At 37.7% G+C, this 20,004-nt stretch overlaps 1 protein-coding gene and 1 long non-coding RNA gene across 2 annotated transcripts in view; one reads left to right on the top strand and one right to left on the bottom strand.

The window, feature by feature from the left end:
- The window catches only part of LOC115624964 (CUGBP Elav-like family member 4), a 247,570-nt gene that overhangs the window by 108,085 nt on the left and 119,481 nt on the right, over positions 1 to 20,004 (top strand). The window lies entirely within an intron of this gene.
- On the bottom strand, positions 3,022 to 7,793 carry LOC115624968. Its single transcript, XR_003995501.1, has 3 exons — positions 7,737 to 7,793; positions 4,409 to 4,465; positions 3,022 to 3,093 (listed from the first exon to the last, which is right to left on the bottom strand). It is a non-coding gene; the product is annotated as an uncharacterized LOC115624968 (long non-coding RNA).

The raw sequence follows: 20,004 nt of genomic DNA, 5'->3' as shown, positions 1-20,004 counted from the left end.
TCTCTCGAAAACATACCGAGAGCATGTTTACAGTTAATCTTAAATGTATGTATGCATATGTACAGTGATCTTAGATGTTAACAATATTGCTACAGTATGTATATACAGTGGTCTTACGTAATAACTATATTGCTACAGCTCGGCTATCCTGACATTGAGGAACTCCTGGTTCTCGTAGTCACACTTCTTGTCACTATACTACTTGCACCATATTTTTTGTTACAATTTTTAACATTTTTCTCCTTGTTATTATTTTCATCGTTTTTCGTTTCATTGCTTTTATTTTCTATTGCACGGTTTTCGGTTGTGTTTTATATTACATTTTCATTAACGTTTGTATTTTCTATACTATTATTGGTTTTATCAATCCACGGTTTCATGTTATGAATGGCCCATATCCCAGAATAGGGAATTTGTGTTAGTTGGAATCCTTCTATGTCTTGAACAACATACCGATCATTCTCTAAAACTTTAGAAATTTCATACGGCCGTTTGCGCTTTGGTACTAGTTTGTGAGAAACTCCTGGCTGTGAAGTAAAATTTTTAACCATTACGTAATGGCCCTTTGAAAAAACTCTAGGTTTTTGCCTTTTTGAATCAACATAACTTTTATTATATTCCTGTGTTTTTTCCTGAATTATTGCTGCCTTCCTTCTTGTAAGCTCTAGATCTCTTTGAACATCTCCTTGGTTTTCGTTTACAACATTTTCTTTTAAACTGTCTATACTGTTGCCTTTTTGCATTGTACCAAAGAGCATTACACTTGGATATTCGTTTATGCTTCTATTTTTTGTATTATTCATTGCGAACTCTACTTTATCTAACACTTTGTACCAGGGTTCATTTTTCTCTAGATTTTGTATTTTGGTCCTAACTCTCTGTTTATTCTTTCCACTTGTCCGTTGGCTAGGGGCGACCCTGTCGCGATCCTTATGTGATCAAAATTGTGTGACCCTAGGAATCATTCAAATTCATGGGATGTGAAGCACGAGCCTCTGTCAGAAACAAGGTGTTTGGGTCGACTATACGCTTTAAAGTAATCGGCAAGTGCTTCTATAGCTTCTTTCGAACTAGTCGACTTTGTGGGATACAATCTAAGGAACTTTGTGCATCTATAATTAGGAGTACATGCTTTTTATTTGTATCTTTACTATTTATAGGACCGTAGTGATCAACATGAATTACATTGAATGGCATTATCTATTATTAAAATGTTATTGTTTCTGCTAAGTGCGTCTACATGGAGCATACGCTTCCCAGACCTGTGTTTAAGGTTGAAATCGTAATGTTGTAGCTCTAGATGGACAAGCTATGCGAGGATTTACCTCATTTGTGTTTAGAGTTAAAGTTAGAGAATTACAATCAGTTACTACTTTGAATTTAATGCCTTGTAAGTAAATACGAAATCTTTTAAGTGCATTTATAATGGCTAGCGTCTCTAATTCGAAGCTGTGATATTTTGACTCCACATTTTTTGTACGTTTAGAAAAATAGAAAATAGGGTGGAATTTACCGTCATTTTTTCTTTGAAGTAGTATGGCCCCGTAGCCTAATGAACTCGCGTCGCAGTGGAGCTCCGTTTCGTCTCTAGGGTCGTAAATGGCTAAGATTGGGGTCTCTACTAGCTTACCTTTAAAGTGTTGAATGCATCTAACTCTACTTCTCCGCCCTTAAATTTTTATCTTTCCTCGTCATATCATATAGTGGCTTAGCTAGATCTTTAATAAATCTTCTAAAGTACGAGCAAATCCCAATGAAACTTTGAACTTCGTGCACTTTTTTGGGAACTGGAAACGAATTTTTGGCATCTATGCCTGTTTCGTTTGCACTTATGCCGTCACCTGTTACTGTATAGCCCAAATATTTCACTGAAAATTGTACAAATTCACATGTATCTAGCCGCAGATCTAATTTATTCTCTGTTACTCGTTTAAATACTTCCTTCATAATATCTAAGTGTGTAGATATATCTTCCGTCGCTATCATTATGTCATCAAGATAAATTATTACTCTACTATCTTTAACCATGTCACAAAAATTTTTGTTTATATATCTCTGAAAAGTAGATGGTGCATTTCTTAAGCCAAACGGCATTCTCAGATATTCAAATTGTCCTAAAGGGGTAATAAAAGATGTATATTTGATAGCATCCTGGTGCATAAAGACATGATGAAACCCATTTCTAAGGTCTAGTTTGGAAAAGTACTTTTTGTTTGCTAACCTTTCCAACAAATCATCTATCAAAGGAATAGGGTAATTGTCTTTTACAGTGGCTTTGTTCAAACGGCGATAGTCAACACACATGCGAAGCTCACCAGTCTTTTTTTTTAACTAGGACTATTGGTGAAACAAATTCTGATTCGCTGGGTCGTATGAAACCTAAAGCAAGATTCTTATCTAAAATTTGTTGTACCTCTACTTTTTCTGCAAATGATAATCTTCTGGGTGGGCAATTTAATGGTTTATCACTTTCAAGTGATATTTTCATTTCACATTTTGTTTTTGGTGTAGATGGCCTACTGGCCATTAAATAATATTCTTTGAAGATACATTCGAATTCGTTTTTGATTGTATAGCTTAATTGCTCACCTAATTTATATGTGTACATTTCCTTTGTAAAACTATCGAGTTCATTCTCTGCCTTTTTATGCACATTTCGTTCTACTTTTAACTCTACATTTTCATTATTCAATTTTGAAACCAATGCTTTGAACTCTACTTTGTTTTCGTTGTTCTTTACATTAATTTTCTCTAAATGTATTTTATCTATTTGTTGTTTTGACCTGTTCACAACTTTGTTTGCAACGGGCCTAATATCGTCCAACGATACCAATTTAAAACTACTTTGTTCTAAGAAATCTCTGCCTAGTACCATGTCATGCCTCGTAGACTCGTCGGTAACAACTTTTGCTTCAATTTCTACATTTTTATTTAATACTTTAATAACACAAAATATTTTTCCAGATATGTTAAGTTTACAATTATTAATACCAACATAATTTTAATTTAACTTATTTTCCAGTATTTTTGATCCTTCAGGGACAGTTGATTCTTTAATGAACGTTATTGGACTACCAAAGTCTAGGAGGCATTCTATGGAATACATTTTATTAGAAAAAATATATTATAAAAAAATATATTATAATGTTTAACATAATCGTTTTGATTGATTTTTCAGTTTTCTTCAGTTTTTTGTAGAGTTTGCATTCTCTGGCTCGATGCCCTAGTTCACCGCAGGCCCCATCTGCACGTAAAGGTTTGCGACACTCAGCAGCTGTATGGCCAAAGCTGTGACAGTTGTAGCACTTGTTTGACTGTTGACGATGGGTCACCGGTTGAGTTGTCTGCACTTCAGACGTAGCGTTTTGTTTAAAATTGCCCACCGTCGAAAAGCGCATTTTAAAGGGCGGTGGATGGGGTATGTCCACACAAGGGCGTACGCAGGGGGGGAGTGCTAGGGGGGTCTGTGTGGGTGTTATTATTCGATAGGAATTGTGTGCCTTGTTGAAATATGCAAGTTAAATGCTTCTAGCCGTTAATTCAAACTTATTGTTCCATTCCCAATGTAACAAGATCGCGATGTGTTCCCATATTCCATTTGACATAGTCAGTCCTTCGCTAGCCTTTCACCTGAATAAACGTATGTGTTCTTAACTATAACAAGAAAGGAATGCTAAAGTCGAGCAGGCTCAACTCTTAAATACCCTGTACCACCCCACAAAAAAGTAATTAAATTAATTAATTAATTTAATTTAATTAATTAACTAAATTAATTTAATTAATTAACTAAATATTAACTAATTAAATATAAAATATTCCATGCATGCATACATACATTTACATTTCCATCAGAATCGTGCCTTATGCGTGTTTGTGTACTTGCACATATGTATGTATGTGTGCATTGGGCCTGGTTATATGGCTATAACTTTCTTTCCGATCATTCTATCATAATGAAACTTGGTATACGGATATATAATTACTAACTGGATGTGTCTACCAAATTTTAGTTCAAAATTCCAAGAATTACGGGAGTTATAGAAAATCGTTAATAGGGGGGGAGTGGAGGGGGTGGATCAGAAAAAATGAACAAACTCGTCCTTTCTCGGTCTCAGGAAAATCTAGATACCAAGTTTGGTTATTCTAGCTCTTATACTTTCGGAGATCCTTGCGTTCATACAGACAGACAGACGGACAGACGGACATGGCTATATCGACTCGGCTTGTCATGCTGATCAAGAATATATATACTTTGTGGGGTCTACCAAGCCTCCTTCTGTGTGTTCCATGTGCACTCGCACAAAACTAATATACCCTTGTACCCTTTGGGTACAGGGTATAAAAAGCAGTCGTCGTTCTTTCTTTTCTTTACGTTCGTCGTGGCCTTACGTGTGTCGTTCGATCTTACCTATTTGATATAGCTCATCACTGATTTTCTCAGTCCACAAATATTGCGCCAACATGCCTAATAGAAAGAGAAGAAAAAACATGGATATTAGAAAGTTTTTTATTAGTAATTCATGTAAGTGCGATATTTTACATTGTAACATAGTTTAGAGCTTGTACTCGTTGTAGCATCAAAAAAAAGACGTAGCCCTAGCGACTCCGATGGCAGCCAAAAAAGACTTGATCATTCACCCCCAACTACAGCTACCATTGAGAATTGTGAGGATGGCTATAATTTATATGATATAGGGATGTGGATTAAAACACCTAGTGAGATAACTTCCACACAAAAGCGAGAGTTACTTGTCAACTGCTGGGTGCCACCACCCAATTATGACTTCGCTGCTGATGCCACTCACCTAAAGCGCAAATTTAATTATAATTGGCTTGAAATGTATAATCCTTGGTTGCTGAATTCACGCAGACTGAAAGGAATTTTTTGCAAATATTGCGTTTTGTTTAAACCACACAAAATACGTGGAGTGGTTTTTTCTTTCGTGATACGACCGTTCACAAAGTTTAACAAGAGAGAACGCTACAGTCGAGCAAGCCCGACAGTGTAATACCCTGTACCCAGGTAAACTTGCGTCACTGAGTTATATGCGCCCATAGCAGCAGCAAAAAGAGGAAGAAGAAGAGTGAACTTGTTGCTGCAGTTTGTGGGGGTTGTACTGTCGAAAATTTGTTTTGCTAATAACTTTTCTTAGAATTGACCGAATTGAATAAAATTTTGAACAACAGTAGACAATTATATATAAATTATGTGTGCAAAGTTTGGTTTAGGTAGCATTTGAAATGTGGACGCTATTGACGAAATTCTGTAGCGGGGGAAAGGGGGGAAAATTCCAAAAAATAAAATAAACTCGTCCTTACTCGGACCTAGGAGAATCTGGATGCCCACTTTGGTTATTTCAGCTTTTATAGTTTCTGAGATCCTTGCGTTCATCCAGACGGACGGACGGACAGACGGACAGACGGACGGACATGTCTAGATCGATTTCTCTCGTCATGCTGATCAAGAATATATATACTTTATGGGGTCGGAGATGCTTCCTTCTGTATGTTACATACTTTGCACAAACCTAATATACCCTTTTTACCCTACGGGTACAGGGTATAAAAATATGCATGAGTACTGCAAGTCTCACGCAGAATCTAATGTGCACAAAGAAGCTGCAGAGTCTGTAAAATTATTTTTGGAACAGATGCCAGTTGATGTCAAAATGCAAACTGGTCATGAAAAAATAATTCAACAGAATAGACAATTTTTAAAATCTATTGTTTCCACAATAATATTTTGTGGTACGCATGATCTTCCGTTACGAGGAAAACAAAATGACGAAGGTATCTATTATTGCCTATTGCGGTAATTGGGAAATTGGGAACATGTGCAACATGTTTTAAGGAAAACATTCACTAAGAGCCTATATTTTCAATGCGCCAGTCACAGGCTAAATTTTGGTGTTGAACGATTTAAATTCTGTTCCGGAAATTCGCAACACCATTTCGACAATAAATGACATCATAAACTTTTTTAAGGAATCGGTCATTCGTCGTCAGTATGTACCCAATGTTCACTCATTTTGTGAAACGCGCTGGTCAGAAAAATATGCAAGTATACGCGATTTTACAAAATATTTTAACGAAATTATTGTTGGACTCGAAAAACTGAGCATGGAAGGAAATGGATCCACAAGAAATCAAGCATTTCTGCTACATACTGCTACGTGTAAAAGCGTTTTTATAATGAGTCTATGCATTATATCAAAATACTACGGCATTATTGAACCGGTTGTAAATATGATGCAATCTAAAAATAATGACATCTTTAATGCGCCGAACATATGCACCATATATTGGAATGCTTCAAAATGCACAGATCCACCGCAGATATAGTTTTCAATGAGTTGGAAAATGACGCATCAGTTGAAATAACTACTCCAAGGATAGTACAAAAGCAAAAAAATAGACCAAATCCACCATTTACATCAGTGCTTCTGTTTTACCAGAGAGCCATTTTTGTCCCGTACCTTGATTCCTTAATATCCTCGATTTCGCAAAGATTTTCAGAAGAAAATAATCCCGCTTTGTATACCCTGTACCCGTAGGGTAAAAAGGGTATATTAGGTTTGTGCAAAGTATGTAACATACAGAAGGAAGCATCTCCGACCCCATAAAGTATATATATTCTTGATCAGCATGACGAGAGAAATCGATCTAGACATGTCCGTCCGTCTGTCCGTCCGTCCGTCTGGATGAACGCGAGGATCTCAGAAACTATAAAAGCTAGAATAACCAAAGTTGGCATCCAGATTCTCCTAGATCCGAGTAAGGACGAGTTTATTTTTTTTTTTTTAATTTTCCCCCCCTTCCCCCGCTACAGAATTTCGTCAATAGCGTCCACATTTCAAATGCTACCTAAACCAAACTTCGCACACATAATTTATATATAATTGTCTACTGTTGTTTAATTTTATTCAATTCGATCAATTCTAAGAAAAGTTATTAGCGAAACAAATTCTCGCCAGTACAACCCCCACAAACTGCAGCAACAAGTTCACTCTTCTTCTTCCTCTTTTTGCTGCTGCTATGGGCGCATATAACTCAGTGACGGAAGTTTACCTGGGTACAGGGTATTACACTGTCGGGCATGCTCGACTGTAGCGTTCTCTCTTGTTTTTAACTACTTTGCACCCAAAACTAATTAAAAAATTATCTTTAGACGAAGCAAAAGCGAAAATAGATTGTGCTACAGTTTTTTACGGCATAAAAGGCATAGAGCATGAGCTTGAATTATGGTTTAATGCTTGCCAAAAGTTAACAGATGTAGATTTGGTGGGTGCCTACGAAAAATCTGAGTTTTATCCAAAAATCAGACAGGCATTCACAATTGTGCTCGCTATGCTATGCACAACGGCCACGGTCGAACGGTCGTTTAGCACGCAGAGAAGAGTCAAAACATGGCTTCGAACTACAATGACCGAATCTCGCTTAAATGGTAATTGAAATGAGATAAATTAAATGGAATAGCCCTTTAAATATATTTATATCTGTTTTTTAAAGGATTATGTATGTTAAGCGTACACAGGAAGTTAGTTGCCGAAAAAAAGACGGAGCTAGAAGACTCAATTATCAGTGGACGCGAAATATTGTAGCATTCCTTGGTTGCGCAACTGTTGGTCTGGAATACCGTCGATGAGGTACTGCACCAACTCGTCTTCGGTGATGTTGAGATGAGCAGCCAAGGCCAGCTTATCGTGGTAATATACTGCAAACATAATGCCACTTACGCGTTTCAAATTTGCGGCGATATCATCATGAGGATATCATCAATACTGCCCATGAGTAGTATATTCAGTATTCAGTATATTCAGGCACACATTCCTTGAGAACATTGAAAGGAATGTCAGGATTGTTGTTACGAAGTTTTTCGTTTTCACATTGTAGTTTTTGTATCGAGGATTTCAGTTCTGTGATGTTTTCAACAGAAGGAAAAGCTGAGAGGCTACGGCTGTCATTGCACAACACTGCATTTGTGTTATCGATATGCAGAGAGTTGCCAGCATCTTGCATAACGTTGCCACTGTTTAACTCTATGTTGGTTTTGAATTTCAACGACATGTTTTCTATTTGCTTTGTAGTGTCTTCAGTTGCCAATTCCTTCTTTCGGGAAATTTCTTCAAAGCTGCAACGGTTAATATCACCATCCTTTTCTGGCACACATTTGGGTGCGGCGAAGATTCCATTGTCGATTGTGTCCGACGGACCGCTGTACGTTTGTGTGGCGTCAGCATTGTTCTCGCATTTTCCAAGTTTTGGCTCTGCGCTGTTTTTATACCTCGTACCCGTAGGGTAAAAAGGGTATATTAGGTTTGTGCAAAGTATGTAACATGCAGAAGGAAGCATCTCCGACCCCATAAAGTATATATATTCTGAATCAGCATGACTAGAGAAATCGATCTAGACATGTCCGTCCGTCCGTCTGGCTGAACGCAAGGATCTCAGAAACTATAAAAGCTAGAATAACCAAAGTTGGCATCCAGATTCTCCTAGGTCCCCCCCTTCCCCCGCTACAGAATTTTGTCAATAGCGTCCACATTTCAAATGCTACCTAAACCAAACTTTGCACACATAATTTATTTATAATTATCTATTGTTGTTTAATTCAATTCGGTGAATTCTAAGAAAAGTTATTAGCGAAACAAATTCTCGCCAGTACAACTCCACAAACTGCAGAAACAAGTTCGCTCTTCTTCTTCCTCTTTTTGCTGCTGCTATGGGCGCATATAACTCAGTGACGGAAGTTTACCTGGGTACAGAGTATTACACTGTCGGGCTTGCTCGACTGTAGCGTTCTCTCTTGTTAAGTATGAAATCGTTGTGTTCCACCTCGATGTCAGTTTCTGACGGAATGTCATCACTTTCTTTGGGGACAGTAACCGGCTTAGTTCCACTCTCAGGAGTTGGAATCGCGTTTAGCCTTGACACCAAAGTAGCCTTGGTGGATAGTTTTAAACGAGCACTCCACATTTTTAACTCATTTAGAGTATACAACAGTGGACAAAAGTATTTTGACAACACATTATAAAATGTAAAACCGCCTATTTCTGCAAACTAAGAGAAGTAACGGTATCCATTCAATTTTTAAGAGAGAGACGACAATAAAAGCTTCAAGAGAGCAAAATATTGCACTGATAACGTAATGCATTATTTTTCTATAATTATTTGCGTAGCAAATTATGATTCTTTGGCTGCACAAAAGTATTTTGACATTGCATTTTATATTAATTTTCGTTGATTCTAGTCTATATTAATAACAATCACTTATTGATTGCATTTTTTTTTGTAAATTATGGGTAAAACACGCGAAATAAGTGAACTTATAAGAAATGAAATGGTCACTAAATGTAATGCAGGTATTTCTGTAGAATACTATATCTTAGCAAATTATACAACGCACCTAAACAAACAATTTATTATCAAATAAACAAAAAAAAAAAGAAGAATGATTCACTCAAAAATAAGGCCAGATCGGGAAGACCAAGGAAAACAGAGCCTATAGAAGACCGCATAATCTTGAGGAAATTTAAAGAAAATGTGCTGATTACATTGGTGTAATCAGAATCAAAAGCAGTGTCAATTGAGCTCAAAGAGCACTATAAAATAGAAATAAGTAGAAAAACAGTCGAAAGACGGCTAAGGGAGGCCGATTTTATTACTTGTATAGCCCGTCCAATCCCTTTAATTTCACCAAAAAATAAGCTAAAAAGGTTAGCATTCGCCAAATCCTATATAAACAAGTAGCAATCGTTTTGGGAAAATGTTTTGTGGACAGATGAAAGCTCCTTTGAGTATCATGGATCGAAGAAGATTTATTGCAGGTTCCCAAAGAATGCTCGAAAAAAAATGAGGCCTGTGTGCGAACGGGTATCACATGGTGGAGGATCAGTAATGTTCAGGGGTTGCGTTTGTTTCAATGGCCTTGGCGATTTGATTCCAATTGATGGCACCATGAACAAGGACAACTATTTACGTGTCCTGAATGACCACGCATTCACTTCCGGTGACCGTCTCATTGGTCAATCATTTATACTGCAGCAGGACAACGCTCCATGCCACAAGGCCCACTTAATAACTGAGTTTTTAAGGAATGTCGATGTAAATACTTTAGATTGGCCACCTCAAAGCTCCGATCTTAATATAATAGAGAATGTATGGGCTTACATTAAGAGAAAACGAAGTTCAGATTTAACAAGAACGCGCGAGGATACGAATGCTGAGGTTCAAGGATTTTGGGAGGATATTTCATTGGAAACATTGCAAAATTTGGTAAAATCAATTCCTGTACGTTTACAAAAGGTCATTGATGCCAATTACTTTTTATTAATAATATTGTTATTATCACCAAAACGTACTTTTTCTCTCATTAAACTAAACAACAGTGAATTGTCAAAATACGTTTGTCCAGCAACATTTATGAAAATTTGATTTTTTTTTTCGAAACTGTAATATTAAAAATTATAATTTTTTGAATTTAAGAAGCTTCAGATATTATTTATAAATATACAAGTCGTTAAAATTTATGAACTCAATAAATCACAACCAAGATTTCGGGCACACGAGAAACTATTGCCTTAAAAAGCCGGTTTGCGGTAAATGCTCAGGGAACCATGATACTGGTTCAAAATCATGTAAACTGAATGATAATGGAACATTTATATGCGCTAATTGCGGCGAAGACCACATGTCGAGCTTCAGAGGCTGCAAGGTAAGAGTTGATCTAAGCAAAAAACTTAAGCCAGCTGTGCGGTTACCGAGAGATGGACTAGTTATCGGTAGCAATAGGAGTTACCCAAATAACCAAGGCAATAAAGTACAGTTCATCTCAAACTCTACTGGTAAGAGTAGCTTCTCTTACGCTGATGCAGCAGGTCACACATTTCCGCCGAAGATCGGCATCTAAACAATAAATTTAGTATGCTGGAAAAGGCGATTTTTGATCTAAACGCAAGAATGGATCAAATGTATAAGCTCATTCAGGAAAATATGGATTCCAATAGAGCCTTCCGTGACTTGGTACAAAAACTAATATCCAAATGTTAAATCCGCTGTTAAAAATCGGATTATGGAACGCATGGGGCCTGGTCAAAAACAATGATGAACTCAGGCTTTTCCTAAGTTCAAACTCGATCGATATCATGTTAATAACCGGAACGCACATGCGTCCTGGCTTGAACGCATATTTGCCAGGATACGACCAGTACTACGCTAATCACCCCAGTGGCGCCGCTAAAAGTGCCTCTGCTGTCATCATTAGATTAAGTATCGCTCATTCACAGAATGAGCCAATTCTAAAAACAAACATCCAAGCGGCCAGCGTAACTATACCGACGAATGGTGGAAGCATCAAAGTCTCCTCCCTATATCTTCCTCCCAATGAAGCTTGGTGCAGAGCCGACTTTGATCTATTGCTTGCAACCTTAGGAGATAAGTTCATTGCAGGCGGTGATTTTAATGCAAAACACCAATGGTGGGGTAATTCCAGATCTTGCAGGAGGCCATAGCAAGTACTACTTGCCACGATATTGCTACTGGAGAGCCAGCTTTATAATCTTACAACACACGGCTTACCCCCTCTGCACTGGACTTTTTTATTGTCAACAGGGTTGCCCTAAACAGACTCACCGTTGAAACAAAATATGAGCTCGCATCGGATCACCTACCAGTAGTAGCGACGCTATAATCACAAGAGGGAATATATTCTACCACCTGGCTCCCGTATTGATGTTTTTCAAGCCGATCTTGAAAGAAGAATTAACTTGAACGTCGAAATTAGCAGCCCAGAGGATATCGAAGACGCGATATCAATCCTTATGAAGAACATTTCACTGGCTGCGTCTTATGCTGCGCCGAAAACTGTACGCTTGCCAACCCAACATAGTCAAGCTAGTCTACACCAAGAATATGCAAGAACGGGAGATATTCGCATTCACCAAATCTACAAAAGACTGTCCAATCGACTGCAAAAAGAGCTTGCTAAAATCAGACAAGGCAGAATTGATGACATATTGGAAAGTGCTGGTCCAGATGCATCATTTAATTACTCGCTCTGGAAGCTTAAGAGGCTGGTCATCCCTAAGTCTCCAATTAAGGATCCTACAGGTGGATGGAGCTATTCCAATCAGCAGAAAGCTGAAATCTTTGCAAACAGCCTAGAGGAAAGATTAAAGCCTTTTCACCTTACAACTGCAGATAGGCGAAGGGTAGTCGAGCTTAGGCTGGAGATGCCATTCCAAATGGCCTTGCCTGCAAGCCCAGTTACTCTGCAAGAAGTGGTACAGCACATAAAAAATCTAAAGGTAAAAAAAGCGCCTGGAGAAGACCTTTTAGACAACAGGACGCTGAAACTGCTCCCTACAAGGGCTCTGCTGTATATTGTTTTGCTTATGAATAACATACAGAGGCTGAGACACACAGCTGGAAAACGGCGCTAATTACGATGATTCCAAAGCCAGAGAAACGGCATACTGAAGGAGATGGATACAGGCCGATTAGTCTGCTACCTGCCCTCGGGAAGATGATGGATCGCGTGATTCTGGACCGGATTCTCCAGCTCGAAGCCGTGACGCGCAGAATTCCAAAATGGCAATTTGGATTTCGAAGAAGTCACGGAACTACGGAACAGCTCCACCGTGTGGTCAACTTCGCCCTGTAAGCCATGGAGCAAAAGATGTACTCAGTGGCTGTGTTTATGGATATTAAACAAGCTTTTGATAGAGTGTGGCATGATGGACTCCTCTGCAAATTGAAAGGCGTGCTAACTCCTCAATTGTTTCAACTCATCGAAAGCTTTCTAAGGGACAGAAGCTTCAGAGTTGATGGAGTGAAATCCACGAGGCGCTCAATTTGTGCAGGGGTGCCCCAAGGCAGTGTTCTCGGCCCTACCCTGTATACATTATTTACGGCTGATATGCCTACACCGCAAGAGATCATTGGATTAGACGAGGATGACGCACTAATAGCTACTTACGCAGACGACACTGCGGTGCTTACCAGAAGCAGAGACATTGATGTAGCTTCGGAAGCCTTACAGCAGTATGTAAGTAGTTTCGAGAATTGGGCTCTGAATTGGAACATTGGTATCAACGCCAGCAAGTGTGCGAATGTCACATTTGCAACAAGGCCGTCGCCATGCAGAGATATTACAATGTTGGGGTCCACTCTCAGTCATACAAATTCGCACAAGTATCTTGGTGTCATTCTGGACTGAAGACTCAACTTCAGTAAGCACACAACAATTGTCAAGAGATCGGTCATGGCAAAAGCCGGAAAGATGGCATGGCTGCTTGCACCTTGCAACAAGCTGCGCAAGTAAGGTGACAGTATACAAATCCATATTAAGTCCAAGTATACGCTACCAATTTATGGCATTGCCGCTGCATCAAACCTAAACAAAATAAGAGTTGCGCAAGCTAAAATACTGAGAAAAATATGCAACGCTCCCTGGTATATGCGCACTAGGGACATCGAAAGAGACCTATGTGTCCCCAAGGTTAGCGATGTCATTCAAGTGCACGCAAGCAATTACGAGAAGCGACTTGGCAGTCACCCCAATGCACTAGCGAGGCGACTCCTGTCCAAACCTAAGAAGAGAAGACTGATGAAGTGCCATCCAAGGATCTCCCCACAAGATCCCTTGTATCAAATATATAATATATATCATAAAATATAATTTCATTCATTCATTTCATTTTCATGTAAAACATTGTAAATATTGTATATACATAGATGTAAGTGCGTCCTATAGATGCTTACTATAGCCAACTTTTGTATTCCCTAACTTTCAACTAGCTTAAGCTGGTATTGGTAGTAGAAAACTAGTTTAATAAATTATATATACATATTTATAAAAAAAAAAAAAAATTTAAATAAATCAGAAGAAATCGCCCCAACACTCTCATTTTTCTAATGTCAAAATACTTTTGTCCACCTTTGTAGTCATTTATGTTATCTTTTTCCTCCATTACGATTTGCTGTTTAAGTTCTTTTTGTTTCTCTTTTAAGTGTGAAATTCGTTCGACCACTACTGAAATTGTAGTCAGGACTTTAATGCGTGCGCTTTACTTCAGCTCTCAATCCAAACTGACTCGAGCATTATTTTATTCGTTTATACTTTCTTATTCTTTGCTCTCTCGCAAACATACCGAGAGCGTGTTTACAGTTAATCTTAAATGTAAGTATGCATACGTACAGTGATCTTAGATGTTAACAATATTGCTACAGTATGTATATGCAGTGGTCTTACGTAATAACAATATTGCTACAATATGTATATATATATATATATATATATATATATATATATATATATATATATATATATATATATATATATGACAGACAAATTAAATTTTACTTGTAATATAAAAAATTAAAATTTTTTAAAATGAAAGAGTTGAAAGCTCTACCTAGTTGCGATGGATAAATATAGACCTACAAAGTTCAAGTTCAGGTCAGCTTTGTATATTTTAAGAGCATTTTATCTTTACCATTTACTATTCAAGGAGTTATTGTGCAAGTGCGCTCTTATGGCAAAAGAATTTTAAAAAAAAATGAACAGATTTTGATTAAATAGTGCACGATGCATTTAAAAAACAAGAAAAGGAATGTTAATGCCACAAAAAAATAAATTATTGAAAAAAAAAATTTGTTTAATTTTATTAAATATAAAATATTTAACTCATACATACACACATAAGTGTTTATGTACGATTTCATGCGTGCTTGCATGCAGTAAAGAAATAAATCAAGCAGCAACAACAACAACAGCTGCAGGCAGAGCTTTGGCAGATATTATACAAGGTGTGTTCCAAAGTAAACAGGACTTAAAAAAAAAACAGAACAAATGGTTTTTTTTTGGTAAAATTAATTTATTTTATTTAAAATAGTCTCCTTCTGCCTCAATACAGCTTTTTGCACGATCCAAAAGCATGTCGAACGAGTGTTTTCGCTCGTTGGCCGGTATGGCCGCCAGTATGCCGATGCAAGCCTTTTGAATGGCCTCTACGTCTGCATAACGCTTTCCTTTCATGGGCAAATGAATTTTTCCGAAAAGGTATAAGTTGCACGGTGCCATATCAGGTGAATACGGCGAGTGGTTAATGGTTAAAATGTGATTTTTGGTCAAATAATCGGTCACAAGCGTCGCGACGCGTCGATCGATGAGACGGCGCATTATCGTGCAACAAACGCCAACGTTCATCTTCGCGATATTCGGGCCGAACACGTCGAATACGGCGCACCAAACGCTTCAAAACTCCAAGGTAGAATACCGCATTAACGTTTTGGCCAGATGGAACAAATTCTTTGTGGCAATACCCTTGGAATCATAAAAACAAATCAGCATTGTCTTCACTTTAGACTTCTCCATACGCGATTTTTTAGGTTTTGGCTCGTCCGGTGCTTTCCATTCATCACTCTGGCGTTTCGTTTCGGGATCATATTGCAAAACACCACGTTTCGTCACCAGTCACAATAGTGTAAAGGAAGTTTTTGTCCTTTTTGACCTCTTTAATGATGTCCTTCGAATGTTGGATTCTGAGCAATTTTTGGTCGTCAGTCAATTTGTGCGGAACAAACCGTGCACACACCTTTCGTAAGCCCAAATGTTCGGTCAAAATGCGATAAATCGATGTTTTGGAGATGTTCAATTCCATTTCCATCCATTTCAATGATGATTTCGGCTGATTTTTGATGAATTCACGCACAGTTTTGATGGAATTTTCGGTGATCACGTATTTTGAATGTCATTTATGTCCTCACGACCTCTTTGAAAACGTTGAAACCACTCGTGCCACTCTGCTACGGCATAGGCAATCATCGCCATAAACTTGTTCCATCAATTGAAACGTTTCGGTAAAAGTTTTACCAATTTTAAAACAAAATTTAATGTTGGCTCTTTGTTCGAAGCTCATTTTCGCACCGATAACACAAATATACTGGCACTTAAAACGCAATAACTTCACTTCCAATCGATGAAATGTCATGAAATTCTCACTGAACAATCGATAAAGATAGAAGATTCTAACGCACCATACACCATCGACATAAAGATTGCGCCACCAGGGGGCGCTAGATTCAAAAAGTCCTGTTTACTTTGGAACGCACCTTGTATTTATGGCTACAACTTTCTTCATAATTGACCTCTAATGATGAAACTTGGCATACGGATACATAAGAACTACCAAATTTGAATTTGAATTTTTCGAAATTCCAAGTTCCCGGAAATTAGAAAAAAAATCACAAATAGCGGGTGAGTGGGGGGTGCATTGGAATAAAAAAACAAACTTCACCTGCCTAGGGCTTAGGGGAACCTGTATACCAAGTTTGGTAATTCTGGCTCTTGCACATTCTGAGATCCTTATATATACTTTGTGGGGTCTGCCACTCCTCCTTCTGCCTGTTACATACATTCGCACAAAACTAGTATAGTCTTTTACCCTTTGGGTACAGGCTATAATAATTTATGCATATGATCAATGAAAAAACTTCAACAAATCCAACTCAGGTCCATTGTAAGGCGAAATAGTGCGTCATAATAATGAACGTTTGGTAGACTTTATATGGGAGCATTTTTTGTATGGGGAAGGGGGGTCGTTGGCCCCAGCCACTCTGCCTACGCCCTTGAGCAGGTGGAATCATCAAATAAAAGTAAAATTATTTTTTAGATATAACTTCATTGCACGACGTTTTCCTGATTTTGCTTCTGAATTTTATTCAAGATATTTGTCTGGAATTATTTGTTAACTTTTCACGGCAAGGGTGCTTTCAAATGGGTAAAACTCCTTATCTTAAAAATAAACTTGCTTTAAATAATGTTTTAAACACAATTCTAACTATAAATTTAGGTATAATTAAGGTAAATTTATGTCACGTCACGTCAGAAAATAATTCAAATTGAAAACAAGTGAGAAGTCAAAGTCGGGTATCCTGACTTTGCATCGGTATGCAAACATATCCTTGAAAATAAACAACCGATTTTCAAGTATGAGATATTTTTATTTAATTTGGTTCTGTACAATTTCTTGAACTGAGGTTTTCAACACTGGTCTACTCAAGTCAATCGGTTCACTAATGACAAAGTTATTCAATATCTACATACCGACATAAAAGATGGCGCACCCTGTACATATATGACTATAACTTCCTGTTATATTGGCCTATCATTATGAAATTTTGCACGCGGACTCAGGGGAGATGGGAGAGGGAAGGAAATTCCAGAATACACAATTTCTGCGTATTCACATAAGGCATCTGGGACTAATATTTGGTGTTCCTAGCTGTTATAGTCTCCCAGATATAGGCGATTATACGAACAGAATATTGGAAAATCCTCCATAGGGGGAAGTGAGGGGAAAATCCAAAAAAATTAACAAACTTTCACAGCGTAAGCACAAGAGGCATATTTGTACTAAATTTGGCGTCTCTAGCTAAAGCTGATTATACGAAAGAAATATTGGAGAATCCTTCATAGGGTGAAGTGGGGGGGGGGGAATCAAAACAATAAAACAACTTGTGCAAAGGTTGGTGTCTCTACCTCTTATAGTCTCTGAGATCCAGGTGTTCATACGGACAGACAGGACTAGATCGACTCGTCTCGTCATGCTGATCAAGAATTTATATACTTTGTGGGGTCTGCCACGCCTCCTTCTGCCTGTTACATTTTCAGCTCCCGCGAACCTAATATACTCGTGTACATTTTATGTACAGAGTATAAAAACCTGCGTACCTTGCCATGTTGCTAGGACGTTAGTTCATACATACAGACGGACAAGAGGACATTTTGATTACTCTTTGCTATCGTATCAACTTAAATGGTACAAAAATTCTAACGATTCCGAGCCCGAGAAGAAGTACCATTTGATTTTGTTAGATTTCTTTCTTTTATAGTCCAAATATGGTTGTTGGGATATATTTGTATATACTACATACAGTATCTTTCTTCACTATTCTTCATGCCTTGCTTTGTTGTCGATATGGAGTTTGTCTTAGCTAAATTCCCAAGAACTTAACGGGTAAACGAGCAGAATCGGCAGCGACAGCTATAATGGCAGCAGTTAAAGTCCGTCTACCACTACATAGAGTGTGGCTTAAGTGTTCATCGACTCAACCGCAGAAACAACAAGTACATACAACATATACATACGCCTAAGGTCCCCTCAAACTGTCAATAAGCCGTCTGGGGCAAGTTCAATTAATTGCGCGCAACGAACAAACAAACAAACAAGAGCGAAAGCAACAGCAACAACAACTGGTGCCAGCCAGCACACAAACCACAAAAATTAAATTAAAGTAGAGCGTTGGCATAAAGTGCGCTCGAATGTTTGAGTATACATATACAATTCATACAAATACACATGTTCGCGCGGTTGTGGGTGTGTATCTGCAATTGAGTGATGTATACTGAATTCTAAAAGACTTTTGTTAGTTGTTGAGCTCTTATGCGTTGTTCGTTAGATGAAGACATATTGTATTGTGAAAAATTTTATTTTTCCCACCAGGGAAACTACAGTAATACCTATTCTATATTAATACGTAAAGGTACAAAAATTTTAAAAACACATGACTGCCTTAATTTGAACGCGTCAGTACAGGTATTTAAAAACATACACATACACATACACATATATGGTAGTATAGTATATGGGTGAAAACTTGTTTTTTGACTTGCGCCAATATTTACTCAGAACAAGTAAAAAAGCTAAAGTCGGGTGTCCCGACTTTGAAATACTCTGTACATATGTTTACAATAATTATAGAAATTAAAACAAGAGAGAACGTTACAGTGTAGCAAGCCCAACAGTGAAATACTCTGTACCCAGGTAAACTTCCGACACCGAGATATATGCGCCCATAGCAGAAGCAAAAAGAGGAAGAAGAAGAGCGAACTTGTTGCTGCAGTTTGGGGGGGTTGTACTGGCGAGAATTTGTTTCGCTAATAACTTTTCTTAGAATTGACCGAATTGAATAACGGACAGACAGACGGACGGACGGACATGTCTAGATCGATTTCTCTCGTCATGCTGATTCAGAATATATATACTTTATGGGGTCGGAGATGCTTCCTTCTGCATGTTACATACATTGCACAAACCTAATATACCCTTTTTGCCCTACGGGTACAGGGTATAACTAATGTAAAGAACAACGAAAACAAAGTATAGTCCAAAGCAATGGTTTCAAAATTGAATAATAACAAGAATGGAATGCTAAAGTCGAGCAGGCTCAACTCTTAATTATCCTGTACCACCCCACAAAAAAATAAATAAATAAAATTAATTTAATTAATTAATTTAATTAATTAATTTAATTAATTAATTTAATTAAATTAATTTAATTAATTTACTAAATTAAATATAAAATATTGCATACATGCATACATACATTTACATCAGAATCGGTACTTGTACATATGTATGTATGTGTGCATTGGGCATGGTTATATGGCTATAACTTTCTTTCTGATCAACCTATCATAATGAAACTTCGTATACGGATATATAATTACTAATGTGTCTACCAAATTTAAGTTTAAAATTCCAAGAATTACGGGAGGTCTAGAAAATCTTGAATAGGGGGGGAGTGGGGGGGGGGGGCGCATCGGGTAAAATGAACAAACTCGTCCTTTCTCGGGCTCAGGAGAATCTGGATACCAACTTGGATTATTCTAGCTCTTATACTTACTGAGATCCTTGTCTTCATACAGACAGACAGACAGGCGGACAGACGGACATGGCTATATCGACTCGGCTTGTCATGCTGATCAAGAATATATGTACTTTGTGGGGTCTAGCACACCTCCTTCTATGTTTTCCATGTACACTCGCACAAAACTAATATACCCTTGTACCCTTTGGGTACAGGGTATAATTATTAAACATTTTTAAAAGTAATTTTTTCTTTGTTTAGTACATTTGGCATTAGGGTTTTCATTTGTAACTTTACAACAACAAATTACAAATAACGCAAATATGAAATATTTGGGGACATCATATACAC

The sequence above is a fragment of the Scaptodrosophila lebanonensis genome, unplaced genomic scaffold (genome assembly GCF_003285725.1).
Source record: "Scaptodrosophila lebanonensis strain 11010-0011.00,11010-0021.00 unplaced genomic scaffold, SlebRS2 tig00000061-arrow-pilon, whole genome shotgun sequence".
Lineage (NCBI taxonomy): Eukaryota > Metazoa > Arthropoda > Insecta > Diptera > Drosophilidae > Scaptodrosophila > Scaptodrosophila lebanonensis.
Note: the sequence above shows the minus strand (reverse complement) of the source record. Positions and strands in the feature narration are given on the sequence as shown.